The sequence below is a fragment of the Aedes aegypti genome, chromosome 1 (genome assembly GCF_002204515.2).
Source record: "Aedes aegypti strain LVP_AGWG chromosome 1, AaegL5.0 Primary Assembly, whole genome shotgun sequence".
Taxonomy (NCBI): domain Eukaryota; kingdom Metazoa; phylum Arthropoda; class Insecta; order Diptera; family Culicidae; genus Aedes; species Aedes aegypti.
The window spans coordinates 160,964,675-160,976,920 of record NC_035107.1 but is presented as its reverse complement, the minus strand read 5'-3'; the positions used below and the strand labels follow the sequence as shown (position 1 = coordinate 160,976,920).

General features: G+C 32.4%; 1 protein-coding gene across 18 annotated transcripts in view; it reads right to left on the bottom strand.

Annotated features, from left to right (window-relative positions):
- LOC5580230 (microtubule-associated protein tau) overlaps positions 1 to 12,246 on the bottom strand; it is a 171,077-nt gene that overhangs the window by 119,646 nt on the left and 39,185 nt on the right. The gene's annotated exons all lie outside the window — the stretch shown is intronic.

Genomic DNA, 12,246 nt, shown 5'->3' with positions numbered 1-12,246 from the left:
TACCAGTTTTGGCCACCCTAAGGAAAAATATTGTTTAAAAATTAATGAAAAGACCTTTGGTTTCTGTCCATACATTAAACGAAAGCTTCCAATCCATGCCCAGCAGGGAAAATATAAAAACTAATCAGAAACTTTGTTTTTGTATTAAAAATGGGGGTGGCGAATACTGGACCACTTGCACCAGTATTCGCCACGATTTTAATTTCGGTTCCTGAGTTCGCCACCTATGTTGATTTCTTATGGAGGGTGGCGAATCAGGAACACCATGGCGAAACATAGGTGCAAAGGAGCAACAATTTTAAGGAAAATGATTTTTTTCTATTATTTTCTGAAAAATGTTAGCGGTTTCCAAGAATTTTTCCGTACCATCTTAAAGCAATTGAGCGAACACTAAACAATTGGCAACCATATATGTCGTAAAACGGTATATAAGCCGGGGTGGCGAATAACTGGTACATGGCGAATATCGGTACATCTTCCCTAGTGGTGCATCAGTACCCATAGTGGCGGGTCCCATAAGAAATCAATGGGTTCAAACATACCTCCACAAAAGGAACAGTGCAAGAATTTTTTTGCAGGGAAATTTCCAATGAATCGTGATTTTTATACATTTTATTGATAGAAGGATTTGAAGCTATCGACGTTGAAATCACATATTTCATGATTTTATCATCATGTTTAACAATTTTTATTTTATTTTTTTTTACACTATGTTACAAGATATTTGAGAAAATTTCATGTGCGAAACAAACAACTCGTGGATACGCACTAATGTGTGAAAAAAAACTCACAAACCCCTTCAAAGTTCTCTGGGGTCATTGACCCCAAAAAACAGACAGAGGTTTACAATGGTTGTCTAACTAATATTCCTTTTCCCGATGACCGTATGGACTTGGCTGGCGCCGTTATTGACTTTTAAACTTTTAATCCTCGATTTGTGCACATTGAGAATGGTAAGCTAATTCCAAGCCCCAATAACCCTCTAATACCCAAATTTTTATTCTCGATCTAAATATCATTTTTTGTTAACTAAAATCATTCTAAACACGTTTTGAGCAATGATTTATTTCTATTCGCGCATTTGTGAATTTTGATTTTTATATTTTTTATTTTTAAACATCCCTGTCCCTTTTCATTTTTTCTTGAAGCCTTTTCTGGCTACTGATTTTTGGCAAAAATAAAAATTAAGGTTTTCACAATGCTTTTGAAAATATTAAATTTTCCGTTTTTTTTTTGAACCTTTTTTTTTCGTGTAACTAACGGAAAAACAGCTTTGAAATTATTTTTATTCCACCAGGTTCTTCTTCTATGATAGGTTGATTGTAGAAAATTATAAAAGGTGCGATATTGTGCATTACACTGTAAATGAACCCCAGGCATTTGTAGATTACTAAAGAATACGATATGATAATTGATCGAACTATCACTTATTCAAATTGAAATTTCAAACTTAAGCATGTAATATTTTTATTGGAACTACAAATCCGATTCCAGACGTGGTCAGTTTGAAAAAGGTCAAAAAACAAATCCTTATATTTACGTAAAAACATGAATAAATCAAAAATTAAAGTTGCCTTTCGAAGAGAATATCGATTAATCTTTCGTATGTATTTCGGATTGTATTATTTTTATTACTATTTAACAAACCTGAAGAGTTATAACTTCGTGATGTTTTCTTATGCGGAGAGAAAAATACGAGATTTTTCGAATTTTACCATTTTTTCAAGTGTTCTCTTACAAAGCCAAACTAAAATTTATTTGAAACATCCTTGATTCAACGTACTTTTGATAAAAACATATTTTTCTAGTTATTTTTTAACAAAAACAAAATGTAGGATCTGTGCTGACCAGATAAGAATTGATTTTCTAAAATAAAATTTTTCAGTGCAAACAATTATTTAATCAAACAAATTTATCACAGATACTGGTTAAAAAAGCCTATAGAAAAATACAAAAATATAAAAATATTTGATTGTTTAGAAAATACTATGATTTTCATTATCAAAGTCGTGCCCATACTTTCTTTGACAATAGAAAAATGAGTTCTATTCTATAACCACAAAACACTGTAACTTTTTCGTCGCTAAACAACCAAATTGTCATGAGAGTATTTCAAAGATTGTGTTAAATATATTTCATAAACAATCGTGTGATAGAAGAATGAACTGTGATTCTGTTTAAATTGGTTTATGTATAATAAAGAAGGACACGAATCAAATTATTGGTACTTTTGATTGTTCTCGGCAGTTTTTTAAGCCGCTGGACCCATTTTTTGCAACAATATGCATCTTACATAAGTGCATTACCGATTTAAGACAATTTGACCTTAGAAAACTCCTAGTCTCAGTGAACAATGAACGTACCCAATTAGTTCTTTCTAATATCTAACTGTTAAACATATTTCTTTGAACCATAAATATAAAAACAGTAATCATTTGAAACCAAATTTCGAAATTCCTTCCAAACAAGTAGAAAAAATCATACCAGTAAACTTATTCGGACACTCCCATGAGTCACTTTGGCAAAGGCGGCTTTTCGTGGCAGATTATTTTGGAAATTTGCAATTAGAAGAACTTCAATACGAGATCAGGGTTTAGACTCAATTATGAGAATAAAATTCCCTGACTTTCCCTGACCTTCCAGTAAATTTCCAGAAAAAATACAGACCATTGAAATTATTGCTTTTAACTGGCACAAGTATGAGCTTAACAAAAAAATCCATTCTGGCGTTACATCCTCGTTAAATATTTTTTTGGTGTTCCTATGAACGCTTCCACAGTCATTAACTGAGAGTTTTATATATTTGAATAACTATCATCAGTATGCATAGTTTAAGCTATTACTAGAAAACAATATGTCAATTATCGAAAATGGTATATTTTTATAAATGAATTTAACTCAGCTTCCACAATATTTCTGGGCACATTTTACATTCAGAGTAAGAAAAGATCTAAACATGATAGAAAATCATTCATTAGAAACGATAACACTATTCAGGATAGTACTATAGATAGATAGTAGATTAATTTCCGAACAGATTCAAACATTCGATTATTATGATGTCTTCTAGAACATTTAGATAAAATATAAAAAATACTGTCAATTGAAATTTAATTTGAATGGTTTAGACTTTTTCGTCACGGCACGCCGTAACTGCTTTTCAGTTCGAGGCCAGCAAAAGCAGAAAACAACTGAAACCGATGATTTGGTATCAGCCTTCACATTTACTGAATTAGAAAAACCGGCAAATACTCAACTTCTATTTTTACATTTTTTTAAGCATCCTCGACCGACAAATTTGAACTGATTAAAAAAATCCTCAATACTTTGCTAAAATTTGTCCAATAAGTTTGTTTCATGAACATATTAATTTCAGCAAGAAAACTTGAAAAAAAATATTTAAAGGAAATCCTAAAAAATCTGCAGGAAATATACTGTTAATACATTAAATCGGTTCCATAAACGTTCTCGTAGAAGTTTCCGATTTTCTTTTTATTTTTTCTTCTCCTTTTTCTTCTTATATCTGACATTATGTCCCAACTGGGATAGAACCTGCTTCTCAGCTGTTCTTATGAGCAATTCCACAATTATTAAATGAGCGCTTTCTTTAGCAATTGACCATTTTTACCTGTGTATATCGAGAGGCAGGTACGAAAATTTTCTATGAGTCGACTTCCCTCGACAAAATTTCCCTAACGAAAAGATGAAGATCCTCTCCCGATGTGAATTGAATCCGCAAGCCTCAGCTTGGTCTTGCTAAAAAGCTGTGCGTTTACCGCAACGGCTTTCTGACTCCCTTAAAGATTTCTATTTAGAACGCTTTGAAGAATTCAACCCGAAAGTTCTCAAGGAACTCTTCCAGGAATTTAACAAGAGAAAACTGCATGTTTCTAGAATTTGTTACAGGATTTGAACTTTATCAATATTTTCACCATTATCTTCTATTATCTTGGAAAAATCTCCAGGACTTTCGTTCAAAACATCTTCAAGATTTCAACCAGTATTATTTAAATATATTTTCAGAAATAACTCAAGGGATTCTCTTACGAGTTTTTACGAATCTATGGATTTAGACATTTTTCGATGGATTCCACCATGAATTATTCTTGGGATTTTTCCGTGGTGTTATTAGAGCATCATCACTTTTTGACGAATTCAACATAAACTAATTTTGTTCTATATTGTAACGTAGGTATCTGATGAGATTATGAGCGTAGTGGAACATTCATACACCATACTTATTGATTCAATAAACTATTATTGATAAACAATCAAAGAACTATTGATTTATTTACAACCAAAACTATTTTTACGATTTAGATAAGTTTAGATAATTTTCATCAACTTTTGTTCAAGAAAATTTGGTATACCTAGCTCATTTTTGCCCCTCCAAGACATTGAAAAAAGTCGGGGGCCGAAAGAGGTTAAATTCATCAAAAATTTTCGATCAGAATTTCTGTGAAATCCCCACCGCAGGAATTATTCCATCAGTGGCGATTCTCTAACCTCAAATCTACCTGTTCCACGATTAGAAATTCTTGAACTTCAGCAACAAATTTGCATCTAATGAGTAGAGATTTGTTAGAAAGGACGATTTTAGTCATAAACTTGTTTGATTTATAATCTAAATTTGTCATTTTTAGAGTCGTAGAACAGGTAGAAAGTGTTTTTATTGGCAGAACTCGTTTGAATATTGAACATAGTATGGATTTTTTCCCTGACTTTAAGTAAAATTCCCTGACTTTCCCTGACTTTCCAGGTCAAAATGGAATTCCCTGACTTTCCAGGTTTTTCCAGGTAGTCGACACCCTGGAGATATATTCAGGATAAATATAAGCCAGTAGCTAAAAAAACCCTGTCGAAGTAAAACAAAGTCACCAAGAACAGGACTCCCGCATTAGTAACCAGAAATCTTTTTTGGAAGAATGTCAAAATACATGGGGAATTTGATTGATTGATTTGCTTCTCTATATTTCATGGGGAATTTGAAATTGACCTGAAAATTCACAAAATTGGACATTAGACTGATGCAAATTTTGAAATTTTTGCTCCCCTTTGCTTAAACGGTGCCAATTATGATAAAAATCATTGTCCCAAAATTTGAAGTGATTTGGTTGTGAACACGCCATTTGAAGTTTACATGGAAATTACTACGACAAAGGCGAAGCTTTTGTATTCAGTCCCCTAACTGCTCGAAATAATAATCTATAGAAAAGTGAACAAAATCTTTCCAGCTACAACTTTGCCGAAGACCAAATTTTGATGGGATGTGAGGATAATTTGTTATTAATGATATCAATATCTGAACCATGCTGAGATATCTCATATGATCATTCACTTACGTTCAGAGTACCACTGCTTTTTTGCTAAATATTTGAACCTGTATGTTCTTTGATGCTTTAAGTTTAAAAAAAAATCAGTTAGAGTAAAGTGGGGCAAAAGTTCGAGTGGGGTAAGAGTTTCTTTTTAAGATTTCCAGCTCAATTCAAAACAAATCTTATAAATGCCATGGTGGTTCGAATGCTATTCAAGTAAGAGACTTTCAATCCAAATATCATAAAAATCGATTGAGATTTGGAAAAGTTATGGCTATTTGTTGTTTTTCAACGTGAATATTGTAATTTTTTGTCAAACTTTCGTTGCATGGAACCAACTGAAGATAAAATCTTTTTCAATATTTTATGTAAGGGCGTTTCTAGGCCTATCATAAGGTTGCTTTGAGGTGTATTAGTTTTTGCATAGATGCTTGAAAACAATTTTTGGCCCATAGTGGGGCAAAAGTTCGAATCAGCGGGGCAAAAGTTCGACCCATGTATAAAATCATGGAAAAATTTGCAAATTGCCTAAAATCCACATATTATCTTCAAATTCAGTTAAATTTGTCTGATCGTGTGAAAATTGTCACCAAAATTTTAAATTTCCACATAGTTTTGTGAAAATCTGCTATTTTTGAGAATATTACAATTAACCCGGTTTTGGGCAATTTTTTGATGAAAATTTAGTGTGTATTTTTCGTCAAACTTAAGTTTATGGCTGGTGTAAAGTATGCCTATCATAAAAGGATCGATATTTTGTGTTTTAGCCAGCGAACTTTTGCCCCACACTAGATTCGAACTCTTGCCCCACCGGTGGGGCAAAAGTTCGAATAAGACAATTAATTTTGAAACTGTTATAACTAAAAATGGGTAAATATTTTGACACAAGTTTGTTCAGCAAAATTATAGCCAATATGTTGACGGTTCACACTTTCGAAGAGAATATCGATTAATCTTTCGTATGTATTTCGGATTGTATTATTTTTATTACTATTTAACAAACCTGAAGAGTTATAACTTCGTGATGTTTTCTTATGCGGAGAGAAAAATACGAGATTTTTCGAATTTTACCATTTTTTCAAGTGTTCTCTTACAAAGCCAAACTAAAATTTATTTGAAACATCCTTGATTCAACGTACTTTTGATAAAAACATATTTTTCTAGTTATTTTTTAACAAAAACAAAATGTAGGATCTGTGCTGACCAGATAAGAATTGATTTTCTAAAATAAAATTTTTCAGTGCAAACAATTATTTAATCAAACAAATTTATCACAGATACTGGTTAAAAAAGCCTATAGAAAAATACAAAAATATAAAAATATTTGATTGTTTAGAAAATACTATGATTTTCATTATCAAAGTCGTGCCCATACTTTCTTTGACAATAGAAAAATGAGTTCTATTCTATAACCACAAAACACTGTAACTTTTTCGTCGCTAAACAACCAAATTGTCATGAGAGTATTTCAAAGATTGTGTTAAATATATTTCATAAACAATCGTGTGATAGAAGAATGAACTGTGATTCTGTTTAAATTGGTTTATGTATAATAAAGAAGGACACGAATCAAATTATTGGTACTTTTGATTGTTCTCGGCAGTTTTTTAAGCCGCTGGACCCATTTTTTGCAACAATATGCATCTTACATAAGTGCATTACCGATTTAAGACAATTTGACCTTAGAAAACTCCTAGTCTCAGTGAACAATGAACGTACCCAATTAGTTCTTTCTAATATCTAACTGTTAAACATATTTCTTTGAACCATAAATATAAAAACAGTAATCATTTGAAACCAAATTTCGAAATTCCTTCCAAACAAGTAGAAAAAATCATACCAGTAAACTTATTCGGACACTCCCATGAGTCACTTTGGCAAAGGCGGCTTTTCGGGGCAGATTATTTTGGAAATTTGCAATTAGAAGAACTTCAATACGAGATCAGGGTTTAGACTCAATTATGAGAATAAAATTCCCTGACTTTCCCTGACCTTCCAGTAAATTTCCAGAAAAAATACAGACCATTGAAATTATTGCTTTTAACTGGCACAAGTATGAGCTTAACAAAAAAATCCATTCTGGCGTTACATCCTCGTTAAATATTTTTTTGGTGTTCCTATGAACGCTTCCACAGTCATTAACTGAGAGTTTTATATATTTGAATAACTATCATCAGTATGCATAGTTTAAGCTATTACTAGAAAACAATATGTCAATTATCGAAAATGGTATATTTTTATAAATGAATTTAACTCAGCTTCCACAATATTTCTGGGCACATTTTACATTCAGAGTAAGAAAAGATCTAAACATGATAGAAAATCATTCATTAGAAACGATAACACTATTCAGGATAGTACTATAGATAGATAGTAGATTAATTTCCGAACAGATTCAAACATTCGATTATTATGATGTCTTCTAGAACATTTAGATAAAATATAAAAAATACTGTCAATTGAAATTTAATTTGAATGGTTTAGACTTTTTCGTCACGGCACGCCGTAACTGCTTTTCAGTTCGAGGCCAGCAAAAGCAGAAAACAACTGAAACCGATGATTTGGTATCAGCCTTCACATTTACTGAATTAGAAAAACCGGCAAATACTCAACTTCTATTTTTACATTTTTTTAAGCATCCTCGACCGACAAATTTGAACTGATTAAAAAAATCCTCAATACTTTGCTAAAATTTGTCCAATAAGTTTGTTTCATGAACATATTAATTTCAGCAAGAAAACTTGAAAAAAAATATTTAAAGGAAATCCTAAAAAATCTGCAGGAAATATACTGTTAATACATTAAATCGGTTCCATAAACGTTCTCGTAGAAGTTTCCGGTTTTCTTTTTATTTTTTCTTCTCCTTTTTCTTCTTATATCTGACATTATGTCCCAACTGGGATAGAACCTGCTTCTCAGCTGTTCTTATGAGCAATTCCACAATTATTAAATGAGCGCTTTCTTTAGCAATTGACCATTTTTACCTGTGTATATCGAGAGGCAGGTACGAAAATTTTCTATGAGTCGACTTCCCTCGACAAAATTTCCCTAACGAAAAGATGAAGATCCTCTCCCGATGTGAATTGAATCCGCAAGCCTCAGCTTGGTCTTGCTAAAAAGCTGTGCGTTTACCGCAACGGCTTTCTGACTCCCTTAAAGATTTCTATTTAGAACGCTTTGAAGAATTCAACCCGAAAGTTCTCAAGGAACTCTTCCAGGAATTTAACAAGAGAAAACTGCATGTTTCTAGAATTTGTTACAGGATTTGAACTTTATCAATATTTTCACCATTATCTTCTATTATCTTGGAAAAATCTCCAGGACTTTCGTTCAAAACATCTTCAAGATTTCAACCAGTATTATTTAAATATATTTTCAGAAATAACTCAAGGGATTCTCTTACGAGTTTTTACGAATCTATGGATTTAGACATTTTTCGATGGATTCCACCATGAATTATTCTTGGGATTTTTCCGTGGTGTTATTAGAGCATCATCACTTTTTGACGAATTCAACATAAACTAATTTTGTTCTATATTGTAACGTAGGTATCTGATGAGATTATGAGCGTAGTGGAACATTCATACACCATACTTATTGATTCAATAAACTATTATTGATAAACAATCAAAGAACTATTGATTTATTTACAACCAAAACTATTTTTACGATTTAGATAAGTTTAGATAATTTTCATCAACTTTTGTTCAAGAAAATTTGGTATACCTAGCTCATTTTTGCCCCTCCAAGACATTGAAAAAAGTCGGGGGCCGAAAGAGGTTAAATTCATCAAAAATTTTCGATCAGAATTTCTGTGAAATCCCCACCGCAGGAATTATTCCATCAGTGGCGATTCTCTAACCTCAAATCTACCTGTTCCACGATTAGAAATTCTTGAACTTCAGCAACAAATTTGCATCTAATGAGTAGAGATTTGTTAGAAAGGACGATTTTAGTCATAAACTTGTTTGATTTATAATCTAAATTTGTCATTTTTAGAGTCGTAGAACAGGTAGAAAGTGTTTTTATTGGCAGAACTCGTTTGAATATTGAACATAGTATGGATTTTTTCCCTGACTTTAAGTAAAATTCCCTGACTTTCCCTGACTTTCCAGGTCAAAATGGAATTCCCTGACTTTCCAGGTTTTTCCAGGTAGTCGACACCCTGGAGATATATTCAGGATAAATATAAGCCAGTAGCTAAAAAAACCCTGTCGAAGTAAAACAAAGTCACCAAGAACAGGACTCCCGCATTAGTAACCAGAAATCTTTTTTGGAAGAATGTCAAAATACATGGGGAATTTGATTGATTGATTTGCTTCTCTATATTTCATGGGGAATTTGAAATTGACCTGAAAATTCACAAAATTGGACATTAGACTGATGCAAATTTTGAAATTTTTGCTCCCCTTTGCTTAAACGGTGCCAATTATGATAAAAATCATTGTCCCAAAATTTGAAGTGATTTGGTTGTGCACACGCCATTTGAAGTTTACATGGAAATTACTACGACAAAGGCGAAGCTTTTGTATTCAGTCCCCTAACTGCTCGAAATAATAATCTATAGAAAAGTGAACAAAATCTTTCCAGCTACAACTTTGCCGAAGACCAAATTTTGATGGGATGTGAGGATAATTTGTTATTAATGATATCAATATCTGAACCATGCTGAGATATCTCATATGATCATTCACTTACGTTCAGAGTACCACTGCTTTTTTGCTAAATATTTGAACCTGTATGTTCTTTGATGCTTTAAGTTTAAAAAAAAATCAGTTAGAGTAAAGTGGGGCAAAAGTTCGAGTGGGGTAAGAGTTTCTTTTTAAGATTTCCAGCTCAATTCAAAACAAATCTTATAAATGCCATGGTGGTTCGAATGCTATTCAAGTAAGAGACTTTCAATCCAAATATCATAAAAATCGATTGAGATTTGGAAAAGTTATGGCTATTTGTTGTTTTTCAACGTGAATATTGTAATTTTTTGTCAAACTTTCGTTGCATGGAACCAACTGAAGATAAAATCTTTTTCAATATTTTATGTAAGGGCGTTTCTAGGCCTATCATAAGGTTGCTTTGAGGTGTATTAGTTTTTGCATAGATGCTTGAAAACAATTTTTGGCCCATAGTGGGGCAAAAGTTCGAATCAGCGGGGCAAAAGTTCGACCCATGTATAAAATCATGGAAAAATTTGCAAATTGCCTAAAATCCACATATTATCTTCAAATTCAGTTAAATTTGTCTGATCGTGTGAAAATTGTCACCAAAATTTTAAATTTCCACATAGTTTTGTGAAAATCTGCTATTTTTGAGTATATTACAATTAACCCGGTTTTGGGCAATTTTTTGATGAAAATTTAGTGTGTATTTTTCGTCAAACTTAAGTTTATGGCTGGTGTAAAGTATGCCTATCATAAAAGGATCGATATTTTGTGTTTTAGCCAGCGAACTTTTGCCCCACACTAGATTCGAACTCTTGCCCCACCGGTGGGGCAAAAGTTCGAATAAGACAATTAATTTTGAAACTGTTATAACTAAAAATGGGTAAATATTTTGACACAAGTTTGTTCAGCAAAATTATAGCCAATATGTTGACGGTTCACTGTATGGTATTTATTTTGTTTTAACTGCTATTGTTTTCCTGGAAACTTTGATTAAACCACTAAGGTCGAACTTTTGCCCCACCTTACTCTATAATAACAAAGGCTGTTTCAAATTTGTGTCAATGTGAAACATAATTATTACACAATTTGTTATACATAATTTAAGAGTAATTGCTTATAATGTGCGCGTTTATTCATGTAAAGAAAATAACAATTTTAGTTATAATTCGGTTGTGGAAAATAACAAAATGAGTTATTTTTTGTTGAATTTGAAACACAATTAGTTAATTTTTTTTAAAATAATAACATATTTTGTTTCAGCTGTTTTTAGTGTAGAAGAAATTGTGTTATATTTTTTGTTATTTTAACTACTAACCAGCCTAAATTGTAACATATTTTGTAAGAAAAAACACGCTAACTGAGTCACAAAATCTGTTACAACTCTGTTGTAATCCACTGGTCGGGTTTTTAGTAGTTTTTAGATAATTTGGGTAAATCCCGGGATCTTGGGAAATCCTCGAATTGCAAAAATAAGAATCCGGATCGCGTGATTTTTTCAAGTCTGAAAAATCTGGGAAACAAGCCCTCCACTTATAACTTATATTTCAGAATTTCTTCTAGAGTTTTCAATATTTTAAAACCATTACTCCACATTCGGGCAAACATCAGCAAATAGGCTACCATAAGGTAACTGAACCATTATTCTTCTTCTTCTTCTTGACATAAACGTTTTCACTGAGACAGAGCCTGCTTCTCAGCTTAGTGTTTTTATGGGCACTTCCACAGTTATTAACTAAGAGGTTTCTTTGCCAAAGTTGCCATTTTCGCATTCGTATAACGTGTGGCAGGTACGAAGATCCTTTATGCTCAGGTAAGTCAAGGAAATTTCCATTATGAAAAGATTCTGGATCTACCGGGAATCGCACCCAGACACCTTCGGCATGGCATTGCTTTGAAGCCGCAAACTCTAACCATTCGGCTAAGGAAGGCCGAATGGTTAGATTTTTTTTTTATAAAATATATTCAACAATTTGTCTAAACTGTCGTATTTTTTGAGGTCCCACGCAGTGTTGCCACATATTTTTCAATTCTCATCTGTGATTTTGGTTGAAAAAATCTTTTTTATCTGTAGTCAACCTCCAAAAATCTTGGTAAAAATCTGTGTTTCGTAAATAAATTCAAATTTCAATCAATTAGGTAAACAAGAGCTTTTGTGAACATACCAGCCTGTTCTCGGAATGTTAACAATTATTCTTGCAATATTTTTTACTAACAAGTAGACTGTGCATCTCGCAACGGAACCATCACAACTAAAATAAAATGATAGCTGA